Source organism: Triticum dicoccoides, chromosome 7A (genome assembly GCF_002162155.2).
Source record: "Triticum dicoccoides isolate Atlit2015 ecotype Zavitan chromosome 7A, WEW_v2.0, whole genome shotgun sequence".
Classification (NCBI taxonomy): domain Eukaryota; kingdom Viridiplantae; phylum Streptophyta; class Magnoliopsida; order Poales; family Poaceae; genus Triticum; species Triticum dicoccoides.
The window spans coordinates 657414989-657424551 of NC_041392.1; positions in this window are offsets into that span (position 1 = coordinate 657414989).

The window sequence follows — 9563 nt, forward strand, 5'->3', positions numbered from 1 at the left end:
TAGCCCGGGTTCCCCGGAGTCCTGTTAGCCCAGTGCTACAGCCCGGATTCACTCGCTGATGACCGACATGCTCGATGTGATTCATGTATGCATGTCTCCATAGGTCTGTGCCGCTTTGGGTTCACGACTAGCCATGTCGCCCCGGGTTCTCCGTCATATGGATACTAGCGACACTTTCATATACGTGAGCCAAAAGGCGCAAACGGTCCCAGGCCATGGTAAGGCGACACCCGTGGGGATACCGTGCGTGAGGCTGCAATGTGATATGAGGTGTTACCGGCTAGATCGATGTTACTTGGAATCGGGGTCCTGACAGCGTTGGTATCAGAGCCAGACTGCCTGTAGGTTCATTGAGCCAAACTGGTCGATGTCGAGTCTAGAAATGCTTTAGTTATATGTAGGGGAATTGATTGTGGGAGGGAACGTAAGGCTCTTTTACTCCTTTACCTTATGCCCTCTGATCTGAGTCATTCTCTTCTCATTCAACATGGGTTAAGGACTAGGCTCTCTTCTTCTGTCAGTTTCACGTGTTACTAATCCGTAGTAGCTCAGTACAGTTTCTACTACTTTTAGTATGTTGCCAGTTGAATCAGAACCCTGATATGATGTTGTTGAGTGGTATTGCAAACTGTTGTGGATGTCTCAAATCTTTTTCTGAGCATTTACAGCTGTTATGCTGTCAAATTTTCCCTGGAAATTCTAATGTGTTTGCATTGTGGTTGTGCTTTCAGATGGCCACTCATGCTCAAAACCAAGTGGTTCGCCTGACCCGGTGCCTCGATGTGCCCGGTCATACTGCTATGTTAGTCCGGGTAATGATCGAGACGGGTTACCGTTGGTATCCCGAATACACTGTCGAAGAGCAATTCCGAGACTTTAATCAAAGCCAATATTTCTGCACCGTCAGGATATTTCCTTCTTATCCTGGATCTATCGAGCCCCTCCACTGTTCCTATAGACTCGGGGTTACTGTTGAGATGGCTATGCAGGATGCTGCCTATTCCATGATGACCATCATGTGAGTCCCGACTGGCCTGCTTCGGAACACCGACTTCCTTTATATGCCAGCTTCACTCCCGGGAGCGCAAGGGTATCTCCAGGCTATCTATGCTGACTCCACACGTGAGGACTCACTAACTCGCACCACTACAGAGATGCTCGAGGATAAGGACCGAGAGAATCAGGCCTTGAGACTGGAGCTTTTCAACACCCGTGCTGATCATTGGGCCACTTTGACTCGGTTTGCACCTGCTGTGCAAGCTGGATGTATGGATATAAGGGATCTGTATCCTGTGAGATATGCTCTGCCAGACATGGTGGATTGGCGTGATATGGGAGGCATCACCCCACCCCATGGTCCCCGCAGGCCACCGTTTGTTGGTCCAAGACCTCATCCTAGTCCCTATGGTCCGCAGGCTCCGCAGGACTGTCTGTTCCCGGATGATCACGTTGAACTTCCAGGCTATGGAGGTGACTTCTATGAGGACTACTATGGAGCTGTCTAAGTTAGTAGTAGTATCACTAGTATTGTAATAGTTGTATCTCCATTGTCCTGCGTGACTTGTGGAATATGACTTAGTGTGTAATCAATTCCGGAGGTGTAGACAAATAATGTATAGGAGCTTGGAATGCCTCCGATGAGATGTAACGTCTTTCATCATAGTTGTACTGTAGCCTGGGCTTGTACTAAACTATGTATGGTGTGTATGACTGTTGGTATATATATGGCAGTTCTATATTACCATGACATACGGATGAACATCTCTGGATTCCGTGTTATCCATTACATTCTGCACTTCCTTGCTAAGTTGTTCCATCCTTATCTAAACTGTTGTATTGTTTTCTCCTAGGATGGTCAACACCCGTAGCAACCCTGCTGCCCCGGAGCAGGGGGAAGCCAGTGCAGTTAGGGGTGAAAATCTGCCTCACCCGCTTTCTCTGGCCGAAGTGATGCTGGAGGCGGAAAGAAGCAAGCGTGAGACTAACCGCTTGCTGGAGCGGATTGAGCAGAACACTGAACGCCATCAGCGAAATGACTTGGTGTCAATCAATGACTTCGTCAAGTTGTACCCACCAAAGTTTACCCATTCCGTCGAGCCCCTCAACGCGGATGACTGGCTTCGCAACATCACCCACAAGCTACGTTCTGCCAACGTAGCCAAAGTTGATAAGGTTACTTATGCTGCCTATCACCTCGAAGGCCCTGCTAGTCTTTGGTGGGAAAATTTTGAAGCTATGCGCCCGGTCGGCCAAATCACTACTTGGGCTGAATTCAGTGAGGCTTCCGGGAGCATCACATCCCGGAATGTCTCATAGATCGCAAGAGGGAAGATTTCTGCAATTTCACCCAAGGAAGACTGACTCTGGATGCATATAGTCGTGAATTTGGGAATCTGGCACGATATGCTCCTGAAGAAGTATCTACCGACGCTAAGAAGCAGGCAAGGTTCCGCAAGGGACTTAGCCCTGAGCTTCGCCGCGATCTTCGTCTGCACGAGTGCACCTTCTTTCAGAAGTTGGTCAATAAAGCCATCAGTGCTGAGACAGGCCAGTCTAACTATGACGCTACACGCAAGCACTCTCGTGATTTTGGCTCTTCATCCGGCTCTGGATCTCAGAAGCGCCGGGTGTGGATTCCAAGCACGGCACTGCCACCCAGGTTCATTCCGAGGCCATCCTTTGAGGCGCCTCATCCCAACCAGCAGTTTGCACCGTCCAAGCCCTATGGTGGCCCCGCTGCTAATGCTGCTCCACGCCCCAATGTTGTGACATGTTTCAAGTGTGGAGAGTCGGGTCACTATAGTCGAGAGTGTCCCCAGAACAACAACCCCAATCAGTCTGGAAAGTCCGTTGGCCGTGGTAAGCCAACGGGAAAGACATTCTATGCCAAGCCGGTCACCACTGCACGTGGCCATGTCAACTATGTCTCAGCCGAAGAGGCTCATGAGGATCCTAACGTCGTCCTTGGTACGCTCCTTGTTAATTGCCATCCGGCATCTGTTCTTTTCGATACTGGAGCATCTCATTCATTCATATCCGAGAACTATGCTCGATTGCATAACACGACATTCTATGACATGCCCACTTCCATGGTAATTCAAACTCCGGGTTCCAAATGGCAAACTTCTAGAGTAAGCCATGGGAACGAAATTCTTGTTGATAGACGTGTCTTCCTTGCATCCTTAATAGCTCTCAAGTCCTCGGACATTAACATCATCTTGGGTATGGACTGGATGTCAGCTCATTACGCTAAGATTGATTGTGCCACTAGAACCATTCAACTTACTCACCCATCGGGCAAGACAGTCAATGTCTTAACTCGAGTGGCCAAGCGCCAGCTTTACTCCTTAGATGCCAACCCCCTTCTAGACCTTGAAGATATTCCGGTAGTCCAAGACTTTCCGGATGTCTTTCCAGAAGAACTACCAGGTGTTCCACCTGACAGGGATGTCGAGTTTGTAATAGACCTTGTTCCAGGAACCGTTCCAATTTCTAGAAGACCCTATAAGATGGCACCCTTAGAACTAGCCGAGCTTAATAACCAACTCGACGAGTCCTTGAAAAAGGGTTTCATCCATCCTAGTTCCTCTCCTTGGGCTTGCCCTGTCCTCTTCGTCAAGAAGAAGGATGGAACGGATCGGATGGTTGTAGATTACCGACCTGTCAACTTGGTCACCATCAAGAACAAGTACCCGCTTCCCAGGATCAACGATCTGTATGATCAGCTCGCTGGATCTTCAGTCTTTTCCAAGATGGATTTGAGGTTGGGCTACCATCAAATCAAAATCAGAAACGGGGACATTCCCAAAACGGCCTTTGTTACTCGTTATGGCCAATACGAGTACACCATTATGTCCTTCGGTTTAACCAATGCCCCAGCCACCTTCTCTCGGTTAATGAACTCGGTCTTCATGGAGTATTTGGATAAATTCGTCGTAGTATACCTCGATGACATACTCATCTACTCCAAGAATGAAGAGGAACATGCCGAACATCTAAGGCTGGTATTGACGTAACTTCGAGAGCATCGCCTTTATGCCAAATTCTCCAAGTGTGAATTTTGGTTGCCAGAAGTGACCTATCTAGGCCATGTAATCTCTGGTAAGGGTATTGCTGTCAATCCCGAGTGAGTTCAAGCTGTCCTTGATTGGACTCCACCTGAGACGGTCAAGCAAGTTCAGAGCTTCCTTGGTTTAGCGAGCTACTGCCGCCGCTTCGTCGAGAATTTCTCCAAGGTTGCTAAACCTCTAACTGAACTCCTCAAGAAAGATAAAAAGTACGAGTGGACCCCATAGTGCAAGTTCAGCTTTCAGGAACTGAAAAGACGCCTGACATCTACTCCCATACTGGTACCACCAGATTTCTCCAAGGACTATTATCTATTGCGACGCCTCGCGACAAGGACTAGGTTGCATACTCATGCAAGATTGTCAGGTAATTGCCTATGCCTCACGACAATTACACCCACATGAGGAAAACTATCCCACACATGATCTAGAGCTTGCAGCTGTAGTCCATGCACTCAAAACTTGGCGACATTAGCTCCTCGGTAATCGTTGCGAGATCTTCACCGATCACCAAAGTTTGAAATATATCTTCACCCAACGGGATTTGAACCTTAGGCAACGACGTTGGGTCGAGTTGATCTCGGATTACGACTTAGGAATAACTTACACCCCGGGCAAAGCCAATGTCATGGCTGATGCGCTAAGTCGTAAATCTTATTGTAACAAAATGATGTTACAACAAAGTCAACCACTTCTCCATGAGGAATTTTGTAAGCTTAATCTTCACATTGTTCCTCCAGGTTTCCTATCCACCCTGGTGGCGAAGCCTAACCTTATGGATCAAATCATAACCGCCCAGCGGTATGATAAGGGCATATCCCGGATTAAGGAGAACATCTCTAGCAGAGTTGCTAAATGTTTTTCCATGGATGAGCGAGGTGTTGTCTTCTTCGAGAACCGCTTGGTGGTTCCCAAGAAACAACATCTACGCCAGTTGATTCTTCAGGAAGCTCATGAATCCCCTCTCACCATTCATCCCGGTAGTACTAAAATGTATCAAGACCTATGCCAGAGGTTTTGGTGGACTAGGATGAAGAGAGAAATTGCTCAATACATTGCTAGTTGCGACGTCTGTCGTCGTGTTAAAGTAGAGCACCAACGGCCTGCTGGCACCCTTCAACCTTTGGCTATTCCTGAGTGGAAATGGGATAAAATCAGTATGGATTTCATTACTGGGTTTCGCAGGACCAAGAGAGGGAATAATGCCATCTTCGTCGTGATCGACCGTCTTTCCAAACTAGCCCATTTCCTACATGTTCGTGAGAGTATCACCGCTAGCCAGCTAGCTGACTTATACATCTCCCGAATAGTGTCTCTTCATGGTGTTCCATTGGAAATTAACTCAGACCGTGGGAGTCTCTTCACCTCTCGATTTTGGAAAAGTTTCCAAAATGCTATGGGAACTCGTCTCTCTTTTAGCACCGCCTTCCATCCTCAATCAAGTGGTCAAGTAGAGTGAGTCAATCAAATTTTGGAAGATATGCTCCGAGCTTCTATCATCTCATTCGGAATGGGTTGGATGAAATGCCTTCCATTCGCGGAGTTTGCTTATAACAATAGTTATCAAGCTAGCTTGGGCAAAGCTCCTTTCGAAGTTCTCTATGGACGAAAATGTCGAACGCCTCTTAACTGGTCAGAAACCGGGGAAAGACAACTCTTTGGCCCGGATATGATTCAGGAAGCAGAAGAGCAGGTTCGCGTTATTCGTGAGAAATTGAAAACATCCCAATCTCGTCAAAAGAGCGAATATGATCGTAAACATAAGCTCATGACTTATGAAGTCGGCGAGAAGGCTTACCTTCGGGTTACTCTGTTAAAGGGAACCCATCGTTTCGGTATCAAAGGCAAATTGGCTCCTCGTTTTATTGGACCCTTTCGCATTCTTGCCAAACGAGGAGAAGTTGCCTACCAATTGGAACTACCTTCGCATCTTTCCAGAGTTCACGATGTCTTCCACGTTTCTCAACTCAGGCATTGCTTCGCGGATCCTATCCGTGGAGTGGACCACGAAACACTTGATCTACAAGATAACCTCTCATATCGGGAATATCCCGTTCGTGTCCTTGATCAAGACGAGCGTACCACTCGATGCCATAATATCAAGTTTCTCAAGGTTCAATGGTCACACCATTCCGAGAAAGAAGCCACTTGGGAAAGGGAGGATCGTCTTCGACTCGAGTACCCCACCTTCTTCCCGGAGGATCCTAAATCTCGGGACGAGATTCTTTTGAGTGGGGGTGAGTTGTCACATCCCTGCTTTTAGTCATGCATTAGGATTGGGTGAACATGTGCATCATGTTTAAATGCTCTTTAAACTTGAAATGGGGCCTAATCAACCCCAACAACCCCCTGAAAATGCTAATTTCCAACAATTGGAATTTCAATGTAACCCAAAATGCCTTTCATAAAAGCCCACCATTTTTGGTCTTGACTAAAACCTCTACCAAAAATGGTCTTGCAATTTATGGAGCTATTCTGGATTTTTGAACAAGCCATAAGTATTTGAATTTGGGCATTTTAAATGCTATAAATATTTTAAAGTTATCAAATAATCTTGGAAGCATTTTTAGGCAGTTGAGAATATTCCCAAATGTGCCCCTGAATATTTTCAGAGTTTTTGGAAATGAAATAGTATTTATTCTATTTCAATACACATAGCAGGAAATAAATAAAGCAAAACAAAAAAAGAGAGAGAGAGTTAGAGCTTACCTGGAAGCCCCCTAGCCGGCCCACCTAGCTGGCCCGGCCCAGCAGCCGCTCCATGCAGCTGCTTCGCCTAGCCAGCGAGGTGAGCAGGTGCTCGACGGCGAGCACAGGAGCTCACCATGCCACCTCTCTGCCTGCCTGTCGTCGCCCGCGCCAGCATGATGCCTCGAAATGCCTCCACGTCGCGCACCGAACCCCCTGGACACGTCCATTCCCCCTGCCTCTCTCCCTCGCTCCCCTCCGCCATGGCCGACGCAGCCGCCGCCGTTCCAACGGTCGTAACCATGCCCACCGTCGTCAACGCGCCGCTCCACCGTGTCCTGAAGCTCCTCCACTCCCTCCTCGACCGTCCCACCGAGCCACGCCCCGCCGGAGGCCCCCGAGCGTCTTCACCGAGCTCGTCTTCAACCTTGGTCGCCGGAGATCCCCCTCGTCGCTCCGCTCGCTCCGATGCTTCCCCGAGCACGCCGAGGCCACTCCTACACTCCCTGTGAGCTTCTCTTCCTTCTCCCCCTAGCCACGTCACCCTAGCTGCCCCTAACCCCGTTGGCCATCACGGCCGGGAGCTTGGCTCCGTCGGCCATGCCGCCACCATGGCCACCGTCACCTATAGTCGCAGCTGAGCGTGTCACCTTGCTCAGTGCACCCCCAGGAGGCCGTACCACCCCTCTGCGCCCCCTGATGTGCCTCCTAACGCCGTTTCCGTGCACGCCCGAACTCCAGCCGCCGCCTGGCTCGACGCCGACGTCGTTTCCGGCCTCCCCGAGCTCCACTTCCACCACCAAACGCCGCGGCTTGCCCCCAGATACTTGTAGGACCAAACCGCAGTCGATTTGGTCGATTGTGGGCAAAACCCGAGCCCCTCCGCCGCGTCTGTCGTCGTCGGCGTCAAGCCGCCGGCGAGTTGACCACGTTTTGACCGTGGACTGACATGTGGGCCTAGGTTGACTTCCCCCCTGAGCCTATGACAGGTGGGGCCGGCCTGTTAATTAGTTTAGGATTAGTGTTAACTAATTTTAGTTAGTTTAGGTCACTGACATGTGGGCCCAGGCCCCACTAACAGTTAATTAGTACTAACTTAATCCTGTTAGTTAGCTGAGTCACTGACAGACAGGGCCCACCGGTCAGGTTTGACTGGCCCTGGCGACTTTGACTCGCTGACGTCACAGTGACGCAGTGCTGACGCAATTATTCATTTTTTGGATTTATTTTTATATAGGAAATTCTAGAAAATAGCCAAAACTTCTAAAAATCATAGAAATTAATCTGTAACTCCAAATGAAAAGATTTATATATGAATTTTGATCAGAAAAATTCAATCTATCCATTGGTAATAGTTTCATGCATGACAAAACAAGATAACCTTGTTGTTTAAGCAAAATAAGATAATGCACTAATAAGGCTATGTTAAATGAACTAACATTTGAATCTTTGATTCAAATGGGTTCATTCCTTTCTGTTTTAGCTTGCATTAGCCCAAGACACATTCATTTTGCCATGTCATAGCTTGCATCATATTGTTGCATATTGTCATGTGTTGATTATGTTCGGTGTGTCTTTCGTGGTAGGTTCTGCCTCCGAGGATAACCCCGAATATCCGTATGAAGGGCAGTACCCAACTACCATTACATCAGGCAAGCAACCCATTGATCATTCCGATACAAACCCATGTTCTCGCTTCTGCTCTTGTTTACTGCATTAAGACAACGCGATTCAAACTGCTGTGTGCTACGGTAGTTGAACCCTTATCCTCTACATGACCTGTCATTGCCATAGTAACTATATGAAACCCACTAGCATGTGTAGGAGTTGATTGAGCCATGTATGTGATTCCTACCTTGCTATGCCTGCTATGCTTAGAGTTGTGTCAGGTCTGGTTCATCTTGGTGATGGGCTAGAGTGAAATGATTATGTCCGTAATGTGAGGGATGTGTTGAACATGATTTGGTAAAGGTATCGATGAGAGGCCATGTAGGAGTACATGGTGGGTTGTTTCATTGAGGCCGTCCCTAAGAACTGAGATCTTTATGTGTGATTTTAAGAATCAGCTACTACCATGCATTGGGATCCTTAATTGACCATCTCGGCTTCTTAATCATCCTAGTACTCTGTCCAGGAGTTGCAATTAGTTTCTGGTGTTTGTAGGTTATGTGTTGGCGGCCGTGCGTAGCGCTGACCCTAGGGGTGCACTACTAGGGAAAACCTTATACACAGAAATTTAGCAACAACACGGGTTAAAAAAGGGCGCTAGTGCTAGATAGCAGTAGCGGTTCAAAATAAACCGCACAGTAGATACGATTCTAGCAGTAGCGCGTGTGCCCGTAAGAGCGCTACTACTAATATTCCCATTGCTGGAATGATGGGCTACGCATAGCAGTAGCGGCCTTGCAGGAAGCGCGCTACCGCTAAGGCATGAGTAGCAGCGCGTTTCCCTATAACAGCGCTACTGCTAATGGAAATAAAATAAAATGAAAAACAAATAGAAAAGTAAATGAAAATGAAAGAAACAGAAAAAGGAGAAAGAAAAAAAGTAAAATGTAAAGAAAAATAAATGAAAAAGCGAAAAAACAGAGAAAGGCTTAGCTGTAGCGTGTGTTAGTAAGAGGCGCTGTAGCTAACGCAGCTGCAGTGCGTTTCGAGGACCCCCGCTATAGAAATAGAAAAGGAAATAAAAAAAAGAGAGAAACTTACATATGTATAGCAGTAGCGCGTTTTGGAAAAAGCGCTATAGCTACCTTAGCTATTGCGCGTTCTGTGAAACGCGCTACCGCTACTTTTGAATTAACCAAA